A 23,122-nucleotide genomic window follows, 5' to 3' on the forward strand; every position below is an offset into this window, starting at 1 on the left:
TTAATAATTCATCCACAAATTGATTTATTCTCCCTTACAGAATCCTGGTTACAACAGGACGATTATGTTAGTGTAAATGAATCAACACCCCCAAGTCATTCTAATCAACGCTACTCCAACAAAGGTCAATTATCTTATTAATAATTTTACTTCTTCACTATGTATGACTTTGGATACAGTAGCTCCTGTGAAAAATAGAGCCGCAATTTAGAAGTGCTTGACTTCATGGTATAATTCTCAAAAACGTAGCTTCAGAGTTGCTAACTTAGCAACTTTGTCGCTATATTTAGCAAGTTTTCGGACCCCCTTAGCAACTTTTTTTTTTCAAAAGCGACAAATCTGGCGTTATTAGGAAGACTTATGAGCACTTTTTGACATGAAAGCACGTATCGCTCTTACTCTCAACAAGCAGCGGGTGCTGCTGTGGGCACCTCGCCTGTCCTAAAGCGCTCACAGGCGGCGGATCATCCTTACACAGCACTCAACCCCAGCTGCTGTAAGAGCAGAAGATGCTGACCCCAACGTGTCCAAACTGCAAATGAATCACGCATGAGCAAAGCCGCTGCTCCCGTCCTGACTGTAACGCAGTCAGTTCTTCTTTTACTCGTACTTTTTGTGGATCACAAGGTTTAAAACTACTTAAACACACAGACACACAAAAAGTAACTCCACCAGAGTGCCTGTTTCGGGTCACTTTTGCCACCACCAAGACAGGATAAAGGAGCAGGGTTGGAATTGTGACATTAAACAAAACAATAATTGCTAAAAGAATTTAATTTATAGTTCTAAATATATTCTAAATACATTTAGGGGTTTTTTTTACTCACTTTATGTCTCTTTCACAATGTTATTCCTCTCTCCTACAACATAGGTTACAATTGCATAAGCTTAACCAATTATGCAAAATATTTAATGGCATTATTTAGCAACTTTTAGGACAGCCAATAGCCATTTTCCTTTCTGAGGAGTTGGCATCACTGCGTAGCTTAAAGCAGATAACTGGAGAGGAAATGGCGTGACACAAATTTAGAGGATCATCATTTAGCCTGGAGAAATAGTTTGTTGCTTTATAAGAAAGCCCTCCGCAAAGCCAGAACATCTTACTACTCATCACTGATTGAAGAAAATAAGAACAACCCCAGGTTTCTCTTCAGCACTGTAGCCAGGCTGACAAACAGTCAGAGCTCTGTTGAGCCAACCATCCCTTTAACGTTAACTAGTGATGACTTCATGAACTTCTTCACAAATAAAACTTTAACCATTAGAGAAAAAAGGACTTATAGTCATCTCACAGTTGTAACATTATCTACAGCTACTCTCAGTACCATTGAGTCTTTTTCTCCAATTGATCTTTCTGAGTTTCTGAGCTATTCTGTTTACATTATACATGCTTCCCTTAGTTAAACTGCAGGAAGACATAAAGACCTGGATGGCCTCTTATTCTTTTGTGGAGACAAGCTTCCTTTTGATATCAGCAAGTAGTGCTTGTTTCTAGCTAAGAAACCTCAGGTATTGTCAGAAGAATATTTTGTTAGCTAATTCTTGTACTTTTCTGCTAAAGAGGAAACTATCCAATACCAGCATCTTCACCTTATTTAGTAGAGATGAAAAGGAAGACCACTAGAATAGAGGATACAGTGACCAATCCTTAGTCTGAGCTGTACAACATCGCATCAGTAATACTCTATTTGGGGGCATTTATCAGTCTTGCTTAGGTTTCTCTTGTGCTAGGGTCAGGGCATCATTCATCCAATAAAATGATGCTTGAAAGTGTCATTCAAACACTATTTTATCATTCTACGCTGAGCTGTACAATTTAGGGAAATTTAAACAACAAAATGTCCCAGATAACTTTTAGAAAGGTTACATTTTTTTCTCTTTTTTTTCTTCTGTTTCAGAGACCATCTGTTAGGTTAACAATTGTCTTGTCCCTTATTTCCTTCTGCAGTCTTTGGACAGGTGAACATAATAACAGATATTACCAGAGAGACCTTATAATTTATAATTAACACTTGAGCCGCACTCCCACATAATTAAACATACAGTGCGACCCCACATTTCCTCCATTTCTGCTGGAAAAATGGGAAATATGTGCAGCAATTTATTAAAATAAACAAGCATAATGGAAATTATTTATAGAGCAAAAACAGAGTACAACCTAATGAGCTTCAAGGTCAATATCTGTGATGATGACATTTATTCTTCAGCAGCCTGAGTGTCATCAAAGCAGCATGAACATAAGCTTCTGTTTAATTTCTTTAAGTATCTTCAGGAATAGTTTTCTCCAGGCGATAGCTCTTCTGTCAGGTTGTCTGCCTTGTGTTGGATTCTTGTTTAATAATGTTGAGGCGTGAGCTCTGGGGAAACTAATCCATTATTGATTATGGTCCGTTGTTTTTTTGTCCAGCAGTTGCATCAGGGCACACAAGGCAAGCATGTAAAAATAGACACCAGTTAAAACATGCCTTTCATCCATCATTCATTCTTTACGTTATTGTTCAGCAGCATTTTCTCTCTGGAAGCAGAATTAACACCGACTGATAACAGAGCCCTCTGTAGGGTGTATAGTTCATAGCGTGTCAGGCAAGCAGTTCGCAGCTATGTTTTTGTGCATTATTATAGTATCTGTGGGTAAAACACAGAATAACACCTCTAAGAAATCGCTGGGTTGTCCAAATGCTATTTTACTAACACACCACATTAATTATTAATACCCCTGTAGATACAAACATGGCACACACTGCTCAAGTATTTGAATTCGAATGCTATTTATTTAAATAAAAACATTTAATATGTTTAAAAAAGCCTGAGCTGAATAAAATCTGTTGTGGTCCTCACAGTACAAACACTACAAACCTGTTTATATGATGCATTATGTAGCACAGACAGAATATAAAGAGCTTAAAAACACCTTAAAAACCTACCATGCTGAAACTTTAAGCTGCATACTATCTGAAGCTTTTCAGATAGTATGCATTCATAATTCAAAAAGTCCCTCAACAGCACTGGTTCAAATGCATCGGCAGACAGATCCTGGACGTGTTTTTCACTCACTGTTGTACCGCTCCCCTGACCTCCTGAAAATGATTTGATCCAAACATTTCAAACCTGGAACTATCACCTGTTTTGATGATGGTTAGGTGAACCGTGGATGTATCTCTCAGGTCTTATATGATATGATTTTCAAATACTGTTCATCTACTGTTGATCATTTTTTCACATCTTTTGTCCTCAAGTGTTTTTTAAGGACACACCCAGATATATGTTGTCAGCTAATAGCTCTTTGTGAATTACCTTGTAAAAATACCATCAAACCCATACTGTGTATTCCTCCCAAACTGTGTAAACTTTTGTGTTTTTGACTAAAATGTTAATAAATGATATGTTCTGGAACTGGTGTGGTGAGGCAAAGTGGTTTAAAGATATCACTTCAAATGGGCTCTTTTGTAAGTAGTCTAATAACACCGGCTCATGGCTTGACTCAGCTGCCTTGTTAAGCTTGAAAATGAGTGTAAATGAGAGAAAAGGCAGCCAATGTGTAAAGAAAAACTTTGGAAGACTTTCAGTAACTATTGCTCACGAAAACTGTAAAAATGTACAAGAAGGTCTGCGTCCTTAGAAAGCAATATATAAATAAATAAGGCGTGCCTTGAGACTTTTGCACAGTCTGTAGACGTAAAACACACACATATACACTCTCCATCCATCAGTGACAAGATCCTCAACATCCCAATACATAAACAGTAAAATCAGAGTGATATAGGGATATAAATCTGACATTTATTCATATATCATGAGAAGCAGCCTTCACGTTTTTGAGGAGAGCTTTTTCAATTCCATGTGTTTAAATCAGACGTTGTTTTAGGGACAATGGAGGTGCAGTGTTGATGTTTAAAAAACATCACATTAACCGTGTTGTTTTTGATTCCTCCCTCCTTTTTTTTCTTTTTTTTTTTGCAATTAAGAGACAGATGGATTTTGATTCCAGTGTAGGCGAACTGTAAGGTGATAGAGGTGTCATATGTTAAAGAGTTGGAGAAGTGATAGGACGACATGAGCCTCATTATCACTGCTTGAATGCCAAACGCTCTGGGGATCTCCTCTCATGCCTCAAACCTGCAGACTTATAATACATAACATTTCTGTGTTCATCTTCATGTCATAATATACTGAAGTAACTATGACAGACACAAAAGATCAAAGTTTTTAACATATTTCTGCATTTTAAATATTATTTTTATCATCATCATCATTAGTAATAGTAGTAGCATTAATATTAAGCAAGTGAAATATTTTAAAATCAACAAAGAAAACATTATTGTAGGTTTTCAGTCAGCCAAATGATGGCAGTCTTAGGATTGTGTTTCACCTTTCATACAAATATTACACCTTTCATTTCACAACTGTACAGAACTTAACCCTTTAAAACCGGTCAGAGTGAGCACGCTCTGTTTTGCGTAACTATTTTTAAATCCCGGTAGCTCTGCAACCACGTGAGCTAGCGCAATAATTTTTTTTGCATATGAAACCGGAGGAGTTGTACTTACATCTTATGCCATCAGCTTGTCCTCGGTCACAGTTTCCTTCCACATATAGCTTTGCAAAAACTGCATAAAAAGCACTTGCAGCAACAAAAACATAATATTCCAGAAACAGCTTTGCCAATCCGATCAGCTGTTTGTAACACTTCCTACATTGGATTAGACGTCAGCGCGAACTATCGCATGTCCGCCATGACCTGCCCGAAACCGGAAGTGACATCATTTTAACGGAAATGTAGTTTTCTACTGTCCGGGCCTCATGAGCCTATACTGGTGTTTTTAAAAGTTATGTTTGACTTTATGACTTTCTGTGTCGTTTCTGGGATGCTTAGGACTCATATTGCACTGCTGGAAATAGTTTATTTTGATGCATATGCTGCTTTTTTGCAAATTTGCACTATAATATTTATTTTTGTTTTTCCTGCAGTGTATAAAAATTGGTGTATTTCAAAAATAAAACTATGAAGGCACTCAAAATAAATTTCCTGTGGTGGGAAACTATTTTGTGCAACTTTTTTGTATTTACAGTTTTGAGGGATAAGCCTCTTAAATTTCTCTAACTAGAAATATATGTTAAAAAAACAAAAACGATTTTCAATTTTTTTGTAGTTTATTGCACGTTTTTGCAATTTATGTAATCACTATGCACTTAATTTATACATATTATTAAAATCTAGGTTGTAATGGTTGCATTGATGTATAGCAACTTGAAATGCTCCCAAAAATGGCACTACAGCATGTAAAAATATAATATAAGCTCTGGCGGACTTGGTTCTATGGTAGGTCTTAAAGGGTTAAAAACAATAATACAAAAAGCTAAATTAAAATTATGATTAGCTACTTTACAGACGTGCCGGGCATGAGGTATGAATGGCTGCTGAGCTGAATCAGTCAGTCAGAGAAAATGCTCCACTGCTTTTTGAGTAAGTGATTCAGCGGGTGGCGAGGATTATCCCTGATGGATAACATCAGTCTATATTGTTCTGTGACCTGTCCACAACTTCAAATGTGTGCAGTTGACAGTCAATCGCAAAACTAGCTGTTGCTGTCAGCAGCTCTGATGCTGTTCCTCCAGCACATCACAGCAAACTTATCTTAAAAATAGAGCCTGCTCACTACTGCATTCATACAGCCTCTGTAGTGGTCTCCCATTTCAGCCAGTCAATGTCCACCACATCAACAACCTGCCCCGTGATATCCAAGGCCGTGTGGCTGTCCGTCAGCATCTCACATTCAGAAGCAGACCACTCAACAAAACCTTCTCCTGCTGCCATCACTTAGAAATCCAGACATTCAGAATCATCTGAGAATTTTTGTGTGGTTAGGAAAATTCATTCCAATCCAGACCTTTAGTGTGTCCATAGCCTCATTTGACCAATGTCCTAACAACAAGAAATGTCATTTAATGAGCTAAACTACTTCTGGGGCAGTGGCACTCTGTATATTTGTAGGATATGGATTTAGCTTTATTTACAGGTTTAATTCTCTGTTGTCTCAACTGGGTCAGTTAACATATAGTCAAAAAGCCAGTAGTAATGTCTCTTCACTGGAAATAAGGGGCCAAGTCCAGCTTCTGACAATGCAGTGAGACAACAGTCAAGTCCAGACTTTTCCACCAGATTGCCAGAAAGAGAAGAGTATTGTGTTTTGTCAATCCAGAGAAGAGGTCTCCTCTGCTGTGGCTGTGCGCCTTATGCCACTGCATCTGATGGTTTGCATTTCACGGATGTAAGACTTTAAACTGCTCGGCCACGGCATCTCAAAGTACTACGTTTGGAAGTCTGTAGACTCTGGAGAAAGTTGTGGACTATGCATCTCAGCATCCACTGATCAAGGTCTGTGATTTCACGTGACCCACTCTTTCATGGCTGAGCTGCTGTTGTTAGTACCAAGAAAATTTCACAACTGGAAAAACTAAACTTGTTGCACAAGTTTCGTCCTATCATGGTAGCACACTAGAATTCAGTAGCTCCTAAAAATGCTCGTTCTTAAGCTTTTATAGAAGCAGGGTGCGTGCCTAGGTTCTTGATGTTGTACACCTGTGGCGACTGAAGTGATTGAAACACCTGAATTGCTTGATTTGGATGTTTGAGTGAATACTTTTAGCAAGCATGGTGTATGCTGAGCCTGGTGTATGCTGAGTCAGAATTTATTATTTACACTATGTCACCTTGGGGCGACCGTGGCTTAGGGGGTTGGGAAGCCTATCTGTAGCTGGAAGGTTGCCGGTTTGATCCCTGGGCTCTCTGTCCTAGTCGTTGTGTCCTTGGGCAAGACACTTCACCTACCGCCTACTGGTGTTGGCCAGAGGGGCCGATGGCTCAATATGGCAGCCTCGCTTCTGTCAGTCTGCCCCAGGGCAGCTGTGGCTACAACTGTAGCTGCCTCCACCAGTGTGTGAATGTGAGAGTGAATGAATAGTGGCATTGTAAAGCACTTTGGGTGCCTTGAAAAGCGCTATATAAATCCAATCTATTATTATTATTAATATTCTTCCTGTTCCTGTTGCTACACATAGTTGCTATGCAGTTTTTCTGCAGGTTAATCTGTGGAGCTCGTTTAATTACAACCCTGGAGCTTTTAGAGGGTACCTGTCAATACAAAATTGTACTTAGTAGTCAGTATAATCTTTTAATAATATAAGTTTGCATATGGTAGAATACTGCATGTTGACCTTTTGATGACTTAGGCTGTTGTTCACTACAAGACTTTGTGTGAATGCCAGAGTGTTCTGGGATTCACACCCACATCCTGGCAGCATGGGAGAGGTCGCACCTTGTCTTTGTTTTATGGTAGGATAAACGTAACTATGTCAGTTTTAGTCTAAGTGCCTTTCGTTTAGATGAACTGCTGGACTTCCAGACCTGCAGGTTTAGGGAAGTCTTTATGGGTCACACTCTGACGCCCCCCCCCCCCCCCCCCCCCCCCCCACACACACACACACACACACACCATAAGGAACAAACACCCACGGATGTATAAATAAAGACCAGGGCAGAGCGCGAGTCCCTGAGCTCTCACTCCCGTGCGAGCGCTCTGTGGCTGCCCTTGCTGCAAGTAAGACTGTGTGTTTCTCCTCTCTGATTCTAAGCTGAAGAAGTGTCTTATCTCTTGACAGTACCCCAAACCTTCAGCTGAATTACCTGCAAATCATATTTATAGCATTTACTCATTGTGTCTCACTGTGATTTTCAACTTGTGCAGCTGTTTAGCTCTTAGCTGAATCATTAGCAGCACAACTTCTTCGTCTCTCTCTCCCACACTTCCCTGCTCGGTTGGCTAAAAGCTATTCCTTGGCTGTCTTTAATAATAATGAGACTTGCAATAATTGTAGCTTGTTTGTAGATTTGGAGGCCGGGCTCAATCAGTTGGGATTCGTTCCGCAGCCTTGAAAATATTTCAGGTAGCCAGGCCCCTGTAGTCGGTGAGGGGGGAGGTAGCTTAGCAACCATTAGCTGTCATCCAGCTGACTGTTCTGTGAACTCACACCCAGGAGGCGCAGATGTGACAAAACTACAGGTAGGAGTGGAGGGGTGTTATGCAAACAAAAGAAATCTTATTGAAGATTTCATCACCTTTTCTTTAATTAGTAATTATTTTACCACAAGTAGTGTTGGTGGTCTTGGCAATAATTAGTCTTTTTAAAAAATACACTGTACTCTAGATTCCATACTTTTAACATTGGAATTTTAACAGTAGTCTTAAAATCAGGAAATGCGTGACAGCTGAACAACAAGCACTAAAATGAGAAAAGCAAAAAAGGATTTTTTTATAACAGTGTTCTGTGAATTCTTTCTGTCAATTATTCCTCCAAAGACTGTACTGTCTTAAGATCACATTCGATTCAATTTTATTTTATTTATATAGCGCCAAATCACAACAAGTCGCCTCAAGGTGTTTTATATTGTAAGGTAGACCCTACAATAATACATACAGAGAAAGCCCAACAATCATATGACCCCCTATGAGCAGCACTTTGGCGACAGTGGGAAGGAAAAACTCCCTTTTAACAGGAAGAAACCTCCGGCAGAACCAGGCTCAGGGAAGGGCGGGGCCATCTGCTGTGATTGGTTGGGGTGAGAGAAGGAAGACAGGATAAAGACATGCTGTGGAAGAGAGACAGAGGTTAATAACAGATATGATTCAATACAGAGAGGTCTATTAACACATAGTGAGTGAGAAAGGTGACTGGAAAGGAAAAACTCAATGCATCATGGGAATCCCCCGGCAGCCTACATCTATTGCAGCATAGCTAAGGGAGGATTCAGGGTCACCTGGTCCAGCCCTAACTATATGCTTTAGCAAAAAGGAAAGTTTGAAGCCTAATCTTGAAAGTAGAGATAGTGTCTGTCTCCCGAATCCAAACTGGAAGCTGGTTCCACAGAAGAGGGGCCTGAAAACTGAAGGCTCTGCCTCCCATTCTACTCTTACCCATATGGAAAAGATATATATAAATCTTATAAAGTTTGTATCTGTCTTGTGTGAAACTTGAATGAAAAGCATACAAGAGTGAAAACAGATATAAGATCCATTGAAAAATCATATAAATTAAACTTGTATGTTTTGGATACTTCTTAAAACAATATATGAAAGTAATGAGAAAGTGGCCACTTTCATGAGTAAATCATATCAGCCTGATATGATTTACTATATGAAGTAGGCCACATCTTATGCAAGTCTTTTATAAGTTTTTACTATTTCTTTTCCATGAGGTCGAGAAATGAGGTGATATGGTACTACAAGGTCATTAAGATAAGATGGGGCCTGATTATTTAAGACCTTGTATGCGCGGAGCAAGGGTGTGAAGCCGAGTCTCCAATTCAGTAATCCTGGCCTCCAGAGCTGCAAATATGCTACATTTGTTACAAGTACCATTACTGCTAAAGGAGGCCGAGGAGAAACTAAACATCTGACACAATGAGCAGGAAAGTGCAGGAGGGACAGGTGAAGAGGCCATGCTGCTAAGCTAAGCTAGCGAAACGGTAGAGACACAGTGAGTGAATACTTTGGCTATAAATTAGGTAGTGAGTACACAGAGAGTGTGCTTCGGATGAAGCACGTGAAGATTATACTATGAAAACAGAAGTTATCTAAAAGTTTTTAATTTAATTGCTAAGGAGATAAGCTACTCAAAAATACTATTGTGTGTTGGAACAGGAACAGGAAGTGATACTCTACCGCAGAGAGAGCGAACACCATCACATCTGGACATAAACTGTGATATTTGGGGTCTAGAAGTCGTTGACCTTCTGTGAGGGGCTGGGAGAGCTGTCTGAAGTGTCCTCCAGTGTGTGACAAAATAATCCACTAAAATGCTAATGAGACGCTTGGCTCTCTTACCTTTGTGTAAAAGTAAAAAGGTAAAGGTATTGACACTTTTGTAGTGTCCCTTTCAGAGCGTGAAAGGAGAGTTATGATGCATGCTCGATCATCCAGTTAAAGCGATCCCAAATGAATCTAGCCCACTGACTGCAGTTAAAGCGATCCCAAATGAATCTAGCCCACTGACTGCACAATGGTCTGTGAGGTCAGTTCCTAGATCATTAATATGCAAATTGTTATGACCACTGATCAAAGACCATGAGTCCCATTCACAGAGCGTTGAATGGCTGCAATCACAGCATTGTAAGATGGATACAGATGTACCCTTAGGTCCCCTCCTCGATTCAGAGATGGTCTTTCCCTTTTCACGTAAATGGCCTCCTTGACTCAAACCAGCGTCCCTCCCTGTCCAGGATACATCCTCATCATTGAAAGAGTGTCCACTGGCCTGTAGGTGTAAATAGACTGCAGAGTCCTGCCCTTACAAGGTGGCTCTTCTGTGTTGTGCAATCTGCTTAGAAAGAGGTTGTTTGGTTTCCCCGAGCGTACACTATGTTACTCTGTTTGTGTCGGGGGACCCGATCCTTGGGGTGGACCAATTTTTGGCACAGCGTGTTTTGGGGTTTAAAAGCCACAGAGACCTGGTGTTTAGAAAAATGTGTCTCACTTGTTCCGATACTCCTGACATGTACGGGATCTCTACAGGTTTTTGCTTAGGCAGCAGTTGTCCTTCCCTCCTGGATCAGCTGGAGCTTTCTTTAGGAACCTTCCCAGACTCACAGTCTAAGAAGCCTAACCTGACACTTTTTCATATCCTCCCTGGTGAATTTGATGTGTTGGTCCATCGAGTTAATGTGATCAGCGAATTGTGGTACATCCTGAGATTGGATTTTCACCCAGGTGTCATCCACATACCTGAACCAATGGCTTGGTGGTGTTCCAGGGTAGGATAGCAAAGCCCTCTTTTCCACTTCTTCCATGTACAAATTGGCCACGATGGGTGAAACTGGGAACCCATGGCACACCCATGTTTCTGCCTGTAGAACTGACCCTTGTATGTGAAGTAGGTGGAATGAAGACACAGTTAAGAGCAAACACACTTGGTCGATGCTGAGAGTGGTCCTGTTGCTGAGGTTGGTGTCATCCTGTAATCTCTTACGAACTACCTCCAACGCTTCCCTGACTGGGATGCAAGTGAAGAGAGATGTAACATCGTACGAGACCATGGTTTCACCTGCCTCCATAATGACATCTCTCACCTTCTCAACCAAATCCAGGGTGTTCTGGATGTGGTGTTCAGAGCTGCCCACCAACAGGTTGAGGATCGAAGCCAGAAACTTTGAGATGTTATAGGTGACCTAGTCGATCATACAGACAATTGGTCTTGAAGGTGCACCCTGTTTATGTGTCTTTGGTAAGCCATACAGACTTGGTGTTAATTCCCCTGGTATGAGGTCCAGTCAATATCATTGTCTTGTTCTAACTTCTTCGTACAATCCATCACCCTCTTCCTGTAAACAATTCCTGGGTCTCGTTTCAAGGACTCATAACTATTTTTGTCACTGAGCAGTATTTTGTTGCTCAGAGGCCCTTGACTAAAGAGCTCATTTGCAGCCCTTTAAGCGTAATCCTGTTTTGTCTGCATCTGAGGCTGAATGGTTCCTGTAATCAGTCATCTTACATGCTGTTTGCTCAGCATTTGTCAAAGCTGGGAAGGCACCTAAAGAAAGCTCCAGGCAATCCAGATCCCTTATGTGTCCTTATGTCTGATTATGTGTCATGTGTATACAAATACAAATGGTTCAAAGCCATCCTCAAAGTCATCCTCTTTCTTTTCCTATTGCATTTTAAAAGTATGCAATCCAAAAATTATTAGTAAAGACATCTATGTAATACCTTTTACTGCAAAGCCCCGCAAGGGACACTAGAGGAAAAGAAAGAAAGAAAAGAAGTACTTTTGCAAGATCCCAAGTTACTTTTGCGAGATCGCGCAAAGGTTTTGCGAGATCCTGTTAAAGAGTTTTTCTCTTCTTTTATCGTACTTCTGTTGGTACCAATAGATCTGTCCAGAGTACTGCAGCTGGTTGTCAAAAAAGGCAACCAAAATCACCAGGTCATAGTATGCACTGCGATGAGTGTGTCCCCTTACACAAAGAACTGTGTGTAGTGCAAAGCACTGATTTCATTTTTTTAAGTTTCGGCCAAGCTCAAACTGAAAATCTATGACTCTCTCCCACAGGTTGTTTCAAGGGTTGGACTGGGAGAAAAAAATGGCCCTGACATTTTTGGTCCATGCGGCCCACCATCATTACTCAAATAAATAAATAAATGGATTTAATTTTGTTTGATTATAGATATTGAAACTGCAGCCTGGTGCTGCAGTGACAAGTTGTTACTAGTTATTGCTGGTACTACGGTGCAGCATCAGCAGCTCCAACGGGTAATTTTACATATTTTGCTGCCATCTGTTTTTAGTTTCTTTTTCTTTTCCTCTTTTAGCTTTTCAGTGCCACCTTTTCGTCACTTCTTCCACACTAAAGTCTATTCTATACAGGGCGTGTAGGTAATAAAAATGAACAAATTGGCTGCTGCCAGCGTTGTACAGCCGGTGCACAACAACCCTTCAACTGACCCATCGGCCCAAAAGTGCGGCATGCCAGCGCGGTTGCCTTTTTATACTGTATGAATTCATTAATGCAGGCACTTGGCCGCCTGGAAATCTTATCTGTAAAAATTATGAACAGTGACAAGGGGCAGCCCAATGAGTCCAACACTCACCTAGAACAAATTAGACCACATAACATTGCAGAAGGGTGCCAACCAGGACAGCCCTTCAATATACAGGCCTTAAATAACTCAGGGCTCTCATTGATATCTGGTTTCGGCATCGCCACCACCAAAGTAAATGGACTGGTTCTTATATAGTGCTCTTCTACTCTATCTGAGCACTCAAAGCATTTTCATGCAACTTGCCCATTCACACAGGCACACTTCTATGTTCTTTCTATGTAAGTGGTTTCTCTCTAACATTCAAACCTGCGTTTACTATCTTGCCTGAGAATATTTGGCATCCAGACTGGAGCAGACGAGGATCAAACCACCAACCTTCCAATTTATCTGCTCTATCACCTGAGCTACAACCACCCCAAAGGCACCAACACTCTTACAGCCGCAGCTCCTTGCAGCAGGCTCAGTAATGGATGTCTGGAGCATGGCCTCTCCAGCATCCTCCCCTGCCACCTGATCCAGCTCACCACCAGGCGGTGATCGGTTGAAGCTTAGCTCCTTTCTTCACCCAAATGTCCAGAACATACGGCCGCAGATCTGATGATACGATTACAAAATCGATCACTGGCGTACTACCCAGGGGCTCCTCTGCACTTAGGAACATTGTTATGTGTGAAGTTTGTTATGTTATCTAACCGTGATGATAACAATTAAATATGCAGCCTGACAAGCGTAACCCACCTTTAGAGGCCAGCCGTAAAGGTTCAGGTGTTTTGGAGGAATTTCCATATATTTGTGATACAGTCTGCTGCCAGGTCTATTTTTGCTTTTAAGTGATGGAAATGTAACTATTTGTATGCTATCTTTCATCAAGAATCTATTTAATCAGCAAAATTGATGTCAGTTCATGATCTGGCCACAAACTACAACAATTCCCAGATCTTCTTGAATGGGCAGTTGGGGAGAGTCACAGAATAAAACAGAGTAACCTTCAAGTGCATGCAGTTTAAAGTTTCAGGGTTCGAGTAGGCAGCTCTCAGATTAATATAAATAGCAGCGCCAAGCAGTAAATATATTAAAATATTCATCTGCCACTTTGCTGTTGGGGTTTTTGAGCCTGCTAACACAAAGAAAGCATTTCTATGTCATACTTGCTTCAACGTACTCTCTTCTAACTTGACTGCAAACTGTGAAATTGCACGTGTGAAGAAAGTTCTTCTTGTATGTTCACTGGCTTTTTCCACAATGTATATATATGAAAATATGAAAAACAGAAAAGTGATAACATACCAAATGAAATTCTAGTTACTTTGTAGCAGCATATTTAAAGACAAATCATCAGGAGACACAATTTTAAAAGACATTTATGGAACTCTGTCTCAAATTAGTTTATTATCCAGCCAAAAAACCTGGTCTGTGCAGTTTATCTGAAAAGTTTACAAATCATACATAATTCATTCTTCTCCTCAAAATTCAATATTAAAAATTAAAAACAAAAATATAACACGTACACAAGCATTGACAGCCTTTGCCACTCAACTGTGCTGTAAGTGCTCTGAATACTTCACTGCATTTAACAAGTATGTCGTACATTCAGACCCTAAACAACAGGCCATGAATTTGCTGGCAGTACACGCCAGGGTTTTAATAGTTTTGCAATCTTCATTAGTTTTTATTTTTATTTAGTTTTGACTTCAGATTTTCAATTTTATATCAGTTTTAATTAGTTTTTACCAATTGTTTGCTAGTTTAGTTTAGTTTTTATTTTTTTGAAAATCCTTAGTTTCAGTTTAGTTTTGATTAGTTTCAGTTATAGTTTTAGTTGTTTGCAATAATTAAGTGTAACAAAATCCCAGTTTCATCATATCAGTCATTCTGCTCATCCTTGGGTATGTTGCTATTCCAGCTACCATACTGCACCCTGGACAGGTCGCCTGTCTGTCGCAGGGCTAACATGCAGAGACAGACAACTCACATTCCCACCTATGGGTTCTTTAAATAAATAAATAAAGGCAGATGAACAACCATTGATACCAGGCAACTACAAAATGTATATCTTGGCCCCAATGAGACTATTAACTCTCGCAGCACCGGGTGTTCGTAATTTTGGTTCAAGTGAATTGATAAACTTTTTGAAGGTAATTGACTCACAGTTGTGTAGATATCCCCGTCCTGTTGTCTCGGGATGCATCACGCTGCCTTGCCTGGGGTTAGCTTCTGTTTCTGGGGATGAGGGTTGAGTGTGCTCCCTTACCTTCTCAAGCTAAGCTAGGTTAGCCTTCTTGTGTGAGCTTTTCAAGTGCACTTTAAGGTTTGTGGGATTTTTTTCCCTTTAGAAATGTCCCTCACAATTTGTCTGTTTCCACTACAAGACACTTGCTTTATCCAAAACACAGTCATATTCAAAGTAATCCCAAATTGGACTCTGGCTCCCGACTTTTCCTGACATGATTCTGCGCGTGGACGGAGCAGCGACACAGACGACTCGACTAACGTGCTGCCACCTGCTGGCATAATGAGACACAGCAAGAAAAAAATCTGGAAACTAAACTTCATTTTCACCCTTGACTGCTGTATGACACGCACACATCAATGAAAACTAAACACATTTTTGCTATAAATTCAGTTAATTTTAGTTCGTTTTGTGAACACTCATTACAGTTTTAGTTAGTTTTCCTTTTTTTGTTTTTATTTTTATTTCCGTTAACGAAAATGTTTTTTCACTTCTAGTTTTCGTTATTTCGTTAGTTTTTGTTAACGATAATAACCTTGGTACACGCAGAAGATATGTTGTTTGTTGCTGGTTAATGTGGATTCTTATGTTGGGTAACTGAGGTAATACAATAGTGTTCTTTTAGCCGTAGGAAGACGTTTGGTGATCCCAATATAATTACATGTCAACTGATGGTCTCATTGCTGGTTGCATTACAAAATAGATCCTCACATTCAAAACAAACTTTTATCAGTTTCATATAAAAAGACCTGAGCTGTAGTCATTCATTCAACATGTGTTCACATTTTACTTTGCAATCGCTTTTGCTTAACTGATGGTGACATACTGCTAATACTCATTGTAACTTTTATGAAGGAGATGCTTGTCTGTGTGGAGTGTTTATGGGGTAAATAGTTGTTTATTCATTTTCATGAAGCAGATTTGGCTGTTGACATGAATTGGTGAGTAAATACAAATCCCTCTCTGCACTCTAAAAGCTCTTGTGTTGATTAGTGAGAGGGTAGGGAGAGCTATAGAAGAGTGGGGGCGTGGGGCGGAGAGTGAGGGATTTGTTTACCGCACACTTTCCTCCCTCAGATCTGATTAGCTAAATGTCACATTGAATAGTTGAACTTCTCTGTTTGTGTCTGTTTTTCTATATGCAGACATTTTACCAATGAATTTTTATTTGATGATGTTTTAAAAACTGAAACAGTAGCTGTGTGTATTTATCATCATCTCTCGCTTTCTCTGTCAGACGAGGTTGAACAAAGTTCGTCAATATCAAAGTTTGACTCTATTTAATCTTGACAGACACAAGTGCGCTGCCACGCAAACATAATATAAATTAACGGAAAATGAAATATTCACATTCACTTACAGTTGCTACTGTCACGTATTAGTGACGAAACCAGATACATTAAACATCTGATTGCAGAAGTAGCATTGTTTTTATTTGACATTGTTTTATCTCTTAATTCATATTCTAAACATGAATTCATGACTGAGACCCTGAAACTGACTCGAGAACAGAATGACCTGCTCAGGAAACATTATGAGACAGACTATGTTAGATAGAGATAGACTGGCCAAGTGAACAGAGTGAGGTCCACTGAGGCGCTGACTGTAAATTAGGCTGAGGATGTAGTTCATAAAGAGCCTTGCTTTCTTCGGGGTTGGTTGCTCCGTACTGTTATGGGGAGTTCAATTTTATTTATACAGCCCCAAATGACAACACCAGTCGCCTCAAGGTGCTTTATATTATATTATAATAGGTCAAGAAAGAGGATCTTGATGCAGCACAGCAGACACACAGCTCAGTGAATAAATAAAAATAAATGTTTATAAAAATGCACTGGTTTAACAGAAGCTGGCTGAAAGAGAAACAACAGGTACAGGAGTCCTGGTAAACACAACACATAGAAACAAGAAGTTCAATAGAAGAGCTCAAGTAACCTTGTCATAGTGGGGACTTTGTGCAGGGTGGGGTGATGTTAACAGTCCGTTTTGACAGACCGTTCAGATTAGCATTACCTCCACCTTCCAAATATCCTGTCACATCTGTCCTCTGCTCTCACGTTTATTTCACTTCTGCCTTTGGCTTCAACATGTGTCATGTCTCTACAGAAAGCGACGTCAAGAGAAAGCAAATGAGCCACCTAGTTAGCTAAAAATACACTGTAGTCAAATATTGTACATGTAAAAAGCCCAAGTTATTCATATCAGCAATTATGGTATATTCCATTAACCACTCAAATCAAATCAGAGTAAACACCTGGCCTTGTGTTTACTGCACTACGACCTTCTTAAAGTGTAGTTATTCCAAATTAGAATAGTATTCCCTAAAAAGTAAATACTTCCCAGAGAGGGAGCTGCCTGGGCAGAGCTTTGTGTTTCTTGGATTTACAGTGATTTTAGTTCGGCCATCTTTCCTAAACATTTCTAAATGTTTGTAAAACCCCTTGAATCAAAGTTCAAAGTCTGTATTTAATTATATATTGAATGTTTTATTTCAAAGTCATTATGGTGGTGCACAGGTAGAACCAAAACAGAGAAATGTTGTTGTTTGGGTGAAACAAAAACATTTTGTTCTGCAGGTTCATTTAAAATCATTTCAACACTTTTCATATAGTTTGACTTTACAACAACAATCTTCACAATAACAGTAAAGCCAAAGTTCAGTAAAGTAAAAACACAACTATCTGATTGTGATTACTCATCGAACTAAATATATTGTGTGTGCTTCACAAGTAACACACGGTGTGATTAGTTAGAGGCAGTGTTGGCGCAGTCACAGTTGGTGCTTTTGATTGGCTGATGTGTATATTGGCACTTCGTCTGCCATCCACGAATTACAGACGACAGGAACGTTTAGCATGTAATACATGTGTGTCTTTCTGCCCTTAGTCTTGGAACCACAGACGGTACAACAGGACTCCATCAGACGGTACCAACACTAGACCACACAACAAGTCGGTAGGTCCCATTCATATCTTTATCTGCCTCTCCACCTGTGTCTCATGCATTTCTAACTGTTTTGCGTTGTCTGTTTGTGTTGCGCTTTTTCCTGCCTAAGTTTTCGTTGCTTTCTCTTTTTGTGAAGTCGTTCTTTCTGTTTCCTGCTTAATCTCACAAGTAGATTATCACCAATTTGCCTTGATTAGGCCATTCTTCCTGCAGTTGAGGCGGGAAGAAAGACAAAAAGCCACTCTGCAACTTGAACACGTGCAAGGAACAAGTGATTGCGATCAATAAAAAAATGAGCAGGGAGAGAACAAGGGCAAAAATAAATGAACAAGTAAATAAATGAATTGCCAATTTCTGTTCTTGTCAAGTGTTTTTTGAAGGCAGCTCTTGAGGAAAAGCTGTTTCCGCTGAAGGACAGCAGACTCTGTCTGAGTGTGTGTGTCTGCCTCTCCTTTCTGTATGTCACTGCACACCCAGGCTCAAGGTGCTTTAGACTGAGTGAGTGTGTGAGTGATTAGTTATGGGGAAAAGGAAGGGGTTAGATTGAGGGTTGAGCTGTCTTCCTCTTACATGGTAAATGTGGGATCGGAAACAGCAACACTGGATTCCAATCATTCGACCTGCACACAAAGCAGCATTCACTCAGTTTTAATATCGCTCTGGGTTCTTTGCTAGCTTAGCGTTTATATCCAAGACTGTGCCATTATTCCTCCGCACACCAGCCACAATCAGCTCATTGTAGGGTAACTGCAAGTGGAACCGATAAGCAGGATCGGCAAGCAGACTAACAGGTCCAAGAAATGCGACTTTTATTTTTACTACATAAACCAGTTCTAGATCCCCATGCAGACTAAAGCTAACGAGTCCCCACTGTCCTCTGTCCACCATGATGGATTCACAGCCACAAATGGAGCCACAGTAATGCCTTCATAGCTTTATTGTTGTACGTTAGCACTGTCATATTGAGGAAATAAACACTAGAAATCTCTCGTTCTTCTTTAGGCTGAGCAGCAAAAACAGGAGTGTAATGGTTTTAGCTAACTAGCTAACTAGCAGAGATGGGTAACGCGTTACTGTAATCCGATTACTTTTGTCAAGTAACGAGTAAAGTAAGGGATTACTATTGCAAAAACGGTAATTAGATTACCGTTACTTTCCCGTAGGAACGCTGCGTTACTGCGTTACTAAAACCGTGATTTTTTTGCGAGAATGTCTCATGACAGTGACGTAAGTGCGACGTTCGTGACAACAGCTGTGTGCAGATCAACAATGGATCATATATCAAGTGCGGGAGAGAGTATGAGCGTGCAGCGTTTAAAGCGTGGAAGTACTGACCTTACTTTGAGTTTGATTCCATAAAAAGTGACAAAAACATTAGTGTCCGTTGTGCGTGGGAAGAAAACTTCTTTTTACAGCGAAAAAAACCCCTAAACTTCCAAACAAGCACCGAGTAGCTACGACGTAATGGGAAACTCACAGAGAAACTCGCGGATTCTTCCACTGACCGCTGCACACCTGCACCAGGGTAAACCTCCGCCTACCCCACTCCTGCTTTACAGGTGAAAATAGAGCAACAGGACCGCTAGTCTTTGACTATATTTATTTTCTGCTGTGTTTTACTTGCATCTATTTGAAAGAGTGAGTGTAAACACACACAAAAAAAAGGTTTAAATATTAAACAAATTTCTTCCAGTCAGAGAATGTTGCAGATAATTAAATCTTTGCTTGATGCATAAAGTTAAAAGATTAAAACTAATAAAACAAGTTTTAAAAAGAGACTTTTCCATTTGATTACATTTTGTATGATGGATTATGTAGAAAAAGTAGAATTGGGCTGAAAGATCTATCACTTTATCACCTATTCAGGCTGTAAATCGTGTTTTTAAAAAGTAACTAAGTAACTAAGTAATTAATTACTTTTGAAAATAAGTAATCAGTAAAGTAATGGGATTACTTTTTTGGGGAAGTAATCAGTACTTAGTTACTGATTACTTTTTTCAAGTAACTTGACCAACACTGCTAACTAGCATTATTAACTAGTTAATGTAGCTAGTAGTATTTGTGTTTGCAGTATGCCCTAATTCGATTTTTTAACATGCATGTTTGCAGACTTAGCACTGTTACAGTAACAGAAAATACACAACACTAGCTGACAAATACAGCAGCATAAACACAGAGATCAGTGCTGCTGTGACACCAGTGTTAGGTCTGATTACTGTCAGACATTAAGTGCACGTCTCCTCTCTGTTTGTCCCAGTGTTGTCAGTAAAAGGCCACTTCTTTGCCACAGAACTGTCATTTAATGACATCAGTATATCACACTTTTAATGACACAAAACGAGAGCCTTCCCCAGCACCTTCACACTGGTCTACACGTTTGTTATGCAAACAGGAAACTATACCAAGTATGTGTCATGTAGCAAACTGGTTCAGTTGTGAATATTTATGTATATGACACCTATGAATTATTTCACTTTGTGTTTATTTAACTAGCTCTTTTTCCTTAGTTTTTTTTATAAATAAAGGTACTATGAAAGACATTGTATTGTGTCAGAGTACTGAAGGCCCTGCGTGGGAGTGCTGTGGTTCAGAGTGAAGGCTGAGGGCTCAGAGGTGAAATAACAGCCTCACTGGGACAAACCGAATGAGAAAACCCTGCTGACATGTGGACTGACAAGCTAACGTTTACGTCACGGCATCACTGCGATGACACAGAGGGACAAGACAATAAAGCTTTTCATTGATCTGTAGTGTGGATTTGTATATATATATATTTGTCATGTTTAGGTTTCTATGCATATTAACAATGTTACCAAATCAGAAATTCACTGTGACTTATATACAGATTGTTTATTTAGTTATTATTAGTAGTGTTGTCAATTAATTCATTTTGAAAATATTATTTCTTTCACCTTCACCAGCTCCAACTACACCCCGGTGACTTTGTCTGTGATAAACCTAATTCTGTCGTTTTGGCCCATTTGTTCTTCGCTCTTTCACCAAATGATGTTGTAATGTCTGTCTCTGCTTCTCTATAATGAACTCTATGAACCTGGTGCTTATTTCAGTGATGTTAAATCTAATAGTGTACAATACAGTCTGAATGTTGTTTTCAGCAGCTTTTGACTAAGTTTGGTCAGGAAATGTTTTTGTCCGTTAAACTTCACAGGCTGTTTCATTGTTCCTCAGCTACAGTCTTTTCATGTTCATCAGAGCCGACACATACATGTTATAAATTCATTCAGAAAAGCAAACATTTACAGGACAGCCGGCCCTTCGAGCTGTGGCTAGCTGAAAGCTGGAGGGACGAGACAGTGATAAACACACGAGGATGGGAAAATAGCAGGAAAGGAAATGTGGAAGGGAATGAAGGAGTGAAGGAATTTGGAAACAATGGGTCTTTGTTAACACTGACCTTCCCTCTCTCCCTGCCTACACTACACCTTCAAGCTACCTCCCATCCCTCACTCCAACTGCTCAGGGTATTTGTTTTGGTATTAGGTACTGTATCCACCAGCCAGTCAGATTTCAGATAATATTGCTAAACAGACGCTTGTGGGAAGCGGTGACCTTTAGCATGCTCAGTTCACATTTTTAGAGCAGTTGGTTCTCTTTATTGTGTCTTTTTAGTCGTGAATCCTCTTGAAATTTCTTTTTTGAATGTGAATTTAAGAGTCAGTTAATCAAATTAAATAATTGTTTATGCTAACGCTTAACAATTAGCATGAGGTTGGATTAAACAAATATAGATGCTGAAAAGTCAGAGCTATTCAGCTCCTTTGTGCTTCTCGGCCCTAATTATCATGTAGCACTCTGAGGCAGGCAGTGTGGGACCCGATTGCAGCATTCAGAGAAAAGAATAGATTAAAAGAGGCAGCTTTATTACTGAAACTAAATAATTTAAAAAAATCAAGAATAGAAGAAAACTAGGAGCAAACAACTGGAAAACTACAGGGTGCCCATGAAACTCACAGAAGACTCTGGAAGCAAAGCAAGAGGGGACAACGCAACAGAGAAGACAGGAAGACACAGATTATTTACACAGAGGGAGACTAGAGCAGTGTGGACACAGCTAAACAGAAGCTGACCGACGAGACACCGGGAAGCAACACTGAACATAATACACACAAGATGGGAGGTTATCAAAATAAAACAGGAAGTAATATACACTGACTTTAGACTGAGCTCAACACTGGGAATGAGGCTAAGCAGACGGACAAAACACAGCGAGAGCAACATGAGAACATGAAGAGGGCAAAAAACATTGACAGGACTACAAATGTGTTCATTAAAAACAAGACAGGGAAAGCAGACAGAGAGACAGAGCACAGAGAGATGAGATGTTTAATCTCAATGACATTTTTATCTTGATAAATAAAAGACTAATTAGTGGCAGGTCCAGGTAGCTTTACAGATGGCGCCATACCAAAAGCAATTTTGTTAAAACGTTTGTTGTTAAATTTTACTTTTCTCTTGGTAGCTTCAAAATATCTATAAAAAGTATTCACTCACCCATCCAAATCATTTGTTCCAATCATATGATTTGACTTCCATGGCCACAGGTGGATAAGACCAAGCACCTAGGTTATGCAGATTGCATAACAAATATTGTGAAAGACTGGGCTGCTGTCAGGAGCTCAGAGACTTCCAGGATGCTACCTGTGCAACAAGTCCAGGCATGAAACTTCCTGGCTGCTAAATATTCCAGTCCGTCATTGATGGCATCATAACAAACGTGGAACCGATTGGAAACATCAGCAACTCAGCCGCAAAGTGGTAGGCCACGTAAAATCACAGAGCGAGGTCACAGAGCTCAAGAACAGTGCGTAGAGAGCTTGGAGTGGGTCATAATGACCGAGCAGCTGGAGATGCTGCCACTGGACTCTGGAGCAGTGGATACGTGTTGCTTGGATGAGCCTTGGTTTGGCAGTTGCCAGGAGAATGGTACTTGTCTCACTGCAGTGTGCCAAGTGTAAAGTTTGCTGATGGGGGATTATGATGTGGGCTTGTTTTGCAGGAGTTGGGCTTGGCCCCTTAGTTCTAGGCATGCTGAAAAGTTAACACTCCCAGCTTAATGGGAACCTTTTGTAGATGGCCCTTCCGGTTCCAACATGACTTCACATCAGTGAACAAAGTGCGGTCCCTAAAGACATGGATGAGCGATTTTAGTGTGGAAGAATGTGACCTTAACCCCACAGAGCCCTGACCTTAACCCGATGGACCACCTTTGGGCTGAATTACAACAGAGACCTCTCATCCATGGCTGACTTCACAAACGTCTGGAAGAGTGGTCAAAAATTGCAGAAAGAAGTTTCTAAATGTAAAGTTTCGACATTTTTCTGACAGACCAGCA

General features: G+C 40.1%; 1 protein-coding gene across 7 annotated transcripts in view; it reads left to right on the forward strand.

Annotated features, from left to right (window-relative positions):
• The window catches only part of tenm3 (teneurin transmembrane protein 3), a 388,426-nt gene that overhangs the window by 100,146 nt on the left and 265,158 nt on the right, over window positions 1-23,122 (forward strand). For all 7 annotated transcript variants that reach the window (XM_087845866.1, XM_087845865.1, XM_087845867.1 and 4 more), the window contains one exon: window positions 17,710-17,778. The gene's annotated coding sequence lies outside the window, so the exon portion shown is untranslated. The remainder of the gene's footprint in view (window positions 1-17,709; window positions 17,779-23,122) is intronic.

The sequence above is a fragment of the Neolamprologus brichardi genome, chromosome 9, assembly GCF_056152115.1.
Source record: "Neolamprologus brichardi isolate AB-2024 chromosome 9, ASM5615211v1, whole genome shotgun sequence".
NCBI lineage: Eukaryota > Metazoa > Chordata > Actinopteri > Cichliformes > Cichlidae > Neolamprologus > Neolamprologus brichardi.